Source organism: Tachyglossus aculeatus, chromosome 4 (genome assembly GCF_015852505.1).
Source record: "Tachyglossus aculeatus isolate mTacAcu1 chromosome 4, mTacAcu1.pri, whole genome shotgun sequence".
NCBI lineage: Eukaryota > Metazoa > Chordata > Mammalia > Monotremata > Tachyglossidae > Tachyglossus > Tachyglossus aculeatus.
Genome location: NC_052069.1, coordinates 44032847 through 44040233, shown reverse-complemented (window position 1 = coordinate 44040233; position 7387 = coordinate 44032847). Strand labels below are relative to the sequence as shown.

Here is a 7387-nt window from a genome sequence, read left to right as displayed (position 1 = left end):
GATCTGTGACAGAGGTTAGTATGGCAAGGAAACGGTTCGTTGCATCAGCAAGGATGAGCTTGAACCTTGGGCTGCTTAGAACAGTGCTTCGCACATAGTAAGTGCTTAACAAATGCCATCATTATTATTATCGAATATGCTGGTATGGTATGGCAACCTAATGGAAGGCTGATGTCACATTCTTAGCCAGATCTTGCCCTTTTCTTTATATCTGCAAATGATCAGATGCCTTTACTAGAAAGGAAGGCCAAATAGATAGATGCCAGACAGAGGCCTCAATTTCATCACTGTCTTATGCCACACTTTTCATTTTATTAACCAATCAATTATATTATTCAGCTCTTATTCTGTGCAGAGCACTATACTAAGTGATAGACTGTGAGCCCCATGTGGGACAGGGACTATGTCCAACCCAATCTGCTTGCATCCACTCCAAAACTTAGTACAGTGCCTGGCACCTAGTAAGTGCTTAACAAATACTATTATTATCATTATTATTATTATTATTATTATTGTTATTATTATTATTATTATTATAACAATGAGTTGGCAGATGTGTCTCTAAGCTTGCTGTGGGCAGGGAATGTGCCTGTTATATTGTACTCTCCCAAGAGCTTAGTACAATGCTCTGAACTCAATGCATGCTCAATAAATATAATTGACTGCCTGATTAAATGTAGCGCGCCCCCACCTTTATTTCCTTTCCCTTAAAACCATTCCTTAATGAAGTTGCCCACCTGCAGAAACAGAAGCTCAAGCAAATTGCATACTTAAAAGCGCAGAGGAAGCTTCCCTGGAAAAGATTCTCCAAACTTATAATAATGATGGCATTTATTAAGCGCTTACTATGTGCAAAGCACTTAAGTTCACATCATCCAAATGGTGTCAATGTACAGGGCCATGCACAAGAGCCTTTAATGTTAGTTGTGGTAGTTGTTAAACACTTATTATGGCACTGTTCTAAGCGCTGAGGTAGATTCCTAAGCAATTAGTACAGTGCTCTGCACACAGTAAGCGCTCAATAAATATGATTGAATGAATGAATACAAGTTAATCAGGTTGGACTCAGTCCCTGTCATTCATTCAATCAGTCAGTCAGTCTGTCATATTTATTGAACACTTACTGTGTGCAGAGCACTGTACTAAGCACTTGGAAAGTACAGTTCAGCAACAGAGACAATCCCTACCCAACAACAGACTCACAGTCTAGAAGCGGGGAGACAGACAGCAAAACAAAACTAAACAAGTAGACAGGCATCAATAGCATCAATAAAAATAAATAGAATTATATATATATAAACATGGGGCTCACACTCTTAATCCCCATTTTACAGATGAGGTAAGTGAAGCCCAGACAAGTGAAGTGACTTTCCCAAGGACACATAGCTGATATGTTGACAACTTGTACTTCCCAAGTGCTTAGTACTCTGCTCTGCACACAGTAAGCGCTCAGTAAATACGATTGATTGATAAGTGGTGGAGCTGGGATTAGAACTCAGGTTCTTCTGACTCCCAGGCCCATAATCTATCTCCTCAGCCATGCTGTGATGCAGCTGTGTGACTTTGGGCAAGTCACTTAACTTCTCTGTGCCTCAGTTACCTCATCTGTAAAATGGGGATTAAGATTGTGAGCCCCCCGAGGGACAACCTGATCACCTTGTAACCTCCCCAGCATTTAGAACAGTCCTTTATTTTTTTTTATGAGAAGCAGCGTGGCTCAGTGGAAAGAGCACGGGCTTTGGAGTCAGAGGTCATGGGTTCAAATCCCGGCTCGGCCAATTGTCAGCTGTGTGACTTTGGGCAAGTCACTTAACTTCTCTGGGCCTCAGTTCCCTCATCTGGAAAATGGGGATTAAGACTGTGAGCCCCCCGTGGGACAACTGGATCACTTTGTAACTCCCCAGTGTTTAGAACAGTGCTTTGCACATAATAAGTGCTTAATAAATGCCATTATTATTATTACACCAAAATTTAGGGTCTGAATGGTTTGGGCACTATGGATTTAAGAAGCTTCGTTCTGCTTAATCAAATGGCCAAAACTCACTGTCCTGCCTATAAATTATAGGTTCAACTCCTCCCCTCCCCACCATTTTTTAAAACTCTGTTGTTCCCACCTCCATCTCTAATTTATTTTAGTGTCTGCTTCCCCCCAATATACTGTAAGTTCCTTAAGGACGGGGATTGTGCCTCCTCACTCTATTGTACTTGGCCCAAGCAGTGAGTAAAGTGCTCTGCACAGAGTAGGTGTTCATTAAATACTATTGATTGATTGACTGGTTCAGACTAGCTTGTATGGACTTGAGCAGTGTTTGTGATCGACTTATATGAGCCAAGCAGATGGAAAGTGCTGTCCCCGAAATTCACTCCAGGGAAAGGGATTCTGTGGTTTGAAAAGAAGGGAGTTCACTTGCTAAAGTGAACTTGGGGGTAAAAATATCCAATAATTGATTTTTCAGTATAGTTTCAGTCTCCAAAGAGAAGGGGCATGGCTTAGTGGTAAGAGCCCAAGCTTCGGAGTCAGAGGTCATGGGTTCTAATCCCGACTCCCTCACTTGGCAGCTGTGTAACTTTGGGCAAGTCACTTCACTTCCCCGGGCCTCCATTCCTTCATTTGTAAAATGGGGATTAAGACTGTGAGCCCCACTTGAGACAACCTGATTACCTTGTATCTACCCCAGCGCTTAGAACAGTGCTTGGCACATAGTAAGCACTTAACAAATACCAACATTTTTATTATGTGGGAGAGAGAGGGAGAAAGAGAGAGAGAGAGAGAGAGAGAGAGAGAGAGAGAGAGAGAGAGAGAGTGTGTGTGTGTGTGTGTGTGTGTGTGTGTGTGTGTGCGCCCAGGCAAGTAAGGTCGTTGTGGGCAGGGAACGTGTCTGTTAATTGTGATATTGCATTCATTCATTCAAACGTGTTTATTGAGCATTTACTGTGTGCAAAGCACTGTACTAAGTGCTTGGGAGAGTACAATACAACAACAGACACTTTCCTGCCCACAATGAGCTTACACTCTAGAGACTGTATTGTACTCTTCCGGGTGCTCAATACAGTGCTTTGCACACAGTAACTGCTCCAAAAATAGGACCGAATGAATTGAATAAAAATCAGCCTCCTTAGTCATGGCAGAGTCACACATCTGAATGTCTATTAGTATGTGAATCCAGTCCTGAATGAAATCAGCTCTAAATACCGCCCCCAAAACGTCTGGCTACCTCATTGTGGATGTGGAAATTGTCTTCTTTTCCTTTAACGGTCAGACTGTCTTCCTATTGAATCTGATGCTCCTTTGGACCACACTCACCAGGAGGTTCCACAACTGAGACAAATTCATTTTCAGCCAGAGGAGAGGGACTTTAAGGATAGGTGATCCATGACATTTGTTTTGGTGTAATCTGAATTGTTCCCAGAATGAATCCTGCCAGAAAGCTGTCTCCACCAATTCCCAATGGGCAGACCTTTAATTATCAATTAAAATATTTAGAACATACAAGAGCAGTGTGTTTCTTTGTCCCGGTTTAGATGTCATTCCCTTACTTCAAGCAAGAATTGATGAACGGTAGGTAAGACATCATCAGACTAAGTTCAGATCATTAAGTATATTTTCTACTTAAATATCATCAGTGTATTTATAGTTTTCAGCAAGTATCTTACATTCAGCTTCAGCATAATTAACATGCAAAAACCCTCTTGTAAATTCCCTTGTTCCACAGCGTGGTCATGGAAGCAGGTGGGAACTTTAAAATGGGATTAGAAACCAGGAACTATTGCATCCTAATTCCCTCTTGGATGCTGACTCCCTTACTGAATTCTGTAAAATCAGTTAATCCAGATATTCAAATTAGTGGTGACCCATGTGTCCTGGGCCTGAAGGAAATCAGGCAGAAGACCAAAAAGAAACTCAGGCAACAATCCTAAATGGAACTTAATGAATGCTATCTTTTCTTCGTTATTATTCCTTTGGAGAGATTTTCCTGAGATTCCAGGTTGGAGCAGGTATTTTTGATACAGAAGCTATTAGGATTTACATAAAGTCAGAGCTTATTTTATAAATAAAAACAAACCTTAAGAGACATGTTTCTTAATAGCACAAATTGAAACAGTCTGGGTTTCAATCCAGCAAGAAGGGAATTTTACAAGTTCCTCTTCCTTTTTTTAAAAAAATTGGCATTTGTTAAGCACTTACTATGTGCCAGACATTGTACTAAGCACTGGGGTAGTTACAAGGCTATCAGGTTGGATACAGTCCCTGTCCCAAATGGGGCTCATAGTCTCAATCCCCATTTTATGGTTGAGGTAACTGAGGCACAGAGAAGTGAAGTGACTTTCCCAAGGTCACACAGCAGACAAGTGGCAGGGCTGGGATTAGAACCCAGGTCCTTCTGATTCCCAGAGCTGTGCCTTATCCACTAAGCCACACTGCTTCTTATGGTCATTTCATTGGATCAGCTGTATTTGCTTCAGTGTTTGTCTCCCCCTTTAAACTGTAAACTTGTGGACAGGAATTGTGTTTATAGATTCTATTGCATTGTACCCTCCCAAGTACTTAGTACAGCGCTCTGCACACAGTAAGCACTCAGTGAATCCCATGATTGATTGAAAGATTGCTTGTTTGAGCCTTAGGCTGATTTCTAGACTGTGAGCCCACTTTCTAGACTGTGAGCCCACTGTTGGGTAGGGACCGTCTCTATATGTTGCCAAATTGTACTTTCCAAGTGCTTAGTACAGTGCTCTGCACACAGTAAGCGCTCAATAAATACGATTGAATGAACAAATATGGATTTTCTGCCAGAAAATTACATCATTCCTCCCTCTTAGGATCACACCTGGTGAGTTTCCAGTATTCTACCAGTCTTGGCTATGGGAGGGAGAGTCAAGTAGAGGCCTATCCATTCCATTCCTAGCTTGGTCAGTGGCTAGCAAATGGAAGGCAACCTGCTATAAGGGAAATTTCACCTGTGTTAGACAGCAGTGGCCTGGGAGAGAGTAGAGGGAGAAGACTCAAGTTGACTGTGCAGAAGGAGGCAATGGTAAACCACTTTTGGATTTTTCCCAAGAAAACTCTATGGATACAGTACCAGAACGATTGCAGATGGAAAGTTCTGGGAGAGGTCTGTCCATGGAGTCGCTACGGGTAGGAGACGACTCGACAGCATAAAACAGGATGTGTTGCATCGTCGGCAGTGGGACCAATTTTTCACTTTCAGCTTGAGGGTGGGGCACTGAGGTTGGGGAAGGTGTGGGGAAAAGGGCCACTTTTGGGGAAGAATGTAGGAACACTTTCAGGCAACTGAAGTTTAAACAGGAAGTTATTATAAATGATGATGATAATAATAATGGTACTCATTAAGCACTTACTATTTGCCAAGAACTGTTCTAAGCACTGGGGTAGATAGGGGTTAATCAGGTTGGACACAGTCCCTGCTCCCCATGGGGCTCACAATCTTAATCCCCATTTTACAGATGAGGTAACTGAGGCTCAGAAAATTAAGTGACTTGTCTAAGGTCACACAAAAGCAGCGTGGCTCAGTGAAAAGAACCTGGGCTTGGGAGTCAGAGGTCATGGGTTCTAATCCTGGCTCCACCACTTGTCAGCTGTGTGACTTTGGGCAAGTCACTTCACTTCTCTGTGCCTCAGTTACCTCATCTGTAAAATGGGGACTAAGATTGTGGGCCCCACATGGGACAACCTGATCACCCTGTAGTCCCCTCCCAGTGCTTAGAACAGTGCTTCATACCTAGTAAGTGTTTAACAAATACTATTATTATTATTATTATTATTACTATTAGGCAGAGCTGGGATTAGAACCCAGGTCCTTCTGACTTCCAGGCTTGTGCTCTATCCAGTAAGCCACACTGCTTCTTAACCATTTACTACGTGCCAAGCACTGTTCTAAGCAATGACACAAGTTAATTTGAACAGAGTCCAAAATATAAGCCTTTGTAACTCTGAAAGATAATAAAATTGATTAGTGTTAAAACTTTCATACTGACACAGGTATTAGTAGACAGGGAGAAGAATGGTATAATGTCAACACAACTATCTTGTTCAAATACTCTGACGATGCTAGTGAGAATTAAGGAGAAATAAACCTCAACAAATGTAAACTTTTTACTTAAAGAAGCACATCTATCTTGTGATGTGTGTGTGTGTGTCCAAGTTAATTTATCTTGGAGAGGTGGAGAAACTTCAAATCAGTTATACATTTGGGTTATAGCAATGTACAGTGTAAATTGGCTTAAATTGAGTTAGTTTTTTGTTTGTTTGGGAATGGGCTACACCTGATTTAGCAATTCTATATTTATGAGAAATGACAGAGACATTTATTATACATTCTTTTAATCTTCAACCCTGCAGGGTGACAGGATTAGGAATTGTACACAATATGTAGACTTTAGAATGTGTGACAAAATTGAGCTGCTTCAGTATATTTTGCTTCTGAAGGGGAAGAGTGGGTACTTGATATACCCATTTTTTGTTTTTCTTGGTCTCAGAATGCTGAATCTCAGTAATTCTTCTGATGGCAATTTTATTACTTTGTGTTTCAAATAACATTACATTTATACCTTTATGATGTTGGTTTAGAATATCTTCTTAGCTGATATCTTTTAAATGCAGTGAATATTTTAAACACTGTCAGAAAAACTGACTATCCTAAAAAAACTAATACTTTCCTCAAGTATTTTATAAATATTTATTCGAAAGATGATCAGAATTGTATGAATAATTGTGCCAATGCTTTAGGATCACAGATATTGTTTAGTTCAACTCAGCAATAGATTGTCAGAGTAAGAGGATTAGAAGATTTTGATTATGCATGGCAGAAATTGCTTTGTTTGGGGTGGAATTTTTTCTGAAATGCAAAGCAAGTCAAAAGGTTTTTGTTTAATGCCTCTACCCATTAAGGTATGTTGTTCACAATTCTGGTGGGCAAACGCAAGAACCATTACAATTAAAAATATGACTGTGGTCGTTCCCGACATCAGAACTATAGTGCCAAAACCCCCACCCCAGTCAGAAGTAATGAGAAAATTGTTATTCATTTGCATGAGAATAGCAATTTGGAGTGGCATTCTAGTGATTGGACAGCATGCCTGCGGTTCATTGCCTTAGGTTTGCAGACCGCCTTAGCGGCCAACAGCCAAGAAATGTACATGTCATCTGCAAATCATAAATCACAGATCTTGACTCGAGTGATTGCACAGGGAGAAGTGCTGAAGGGTTCATAGCGGCCAGAACAAGACTTAAAAATGATGTGAAATAGGGAGCAAAGAGGGCTGCAATTGCCTTGAGCCTTAAATAGACCGAGCTTCAATGCCAGGGGGAAAAAAAATCGCCAGCTTCTCCATCATTTCTTTAAAGGTCAGAATTTTTGTAGGTGGATTG

General features: G+C 41.0%; 1 non-coding gene across 1 annotated transcript; it reads left to right on the top strand.

Moving 5' to 3' along the window:
* Positions 1–4808: 4808 nt before the first annotated feature.
* LOC119927810 lies at positions 4809–4946 on the top strand. Its single transcript, XR_005450779.1, has one exon. It is a non-coding gene; the product is annotated as a small nucleolar RNA SNORA7 (small nucleolar RNA).
* The last annotated feature ends 2441 nt before the right edge of the window (positions 4947–7387 follow it).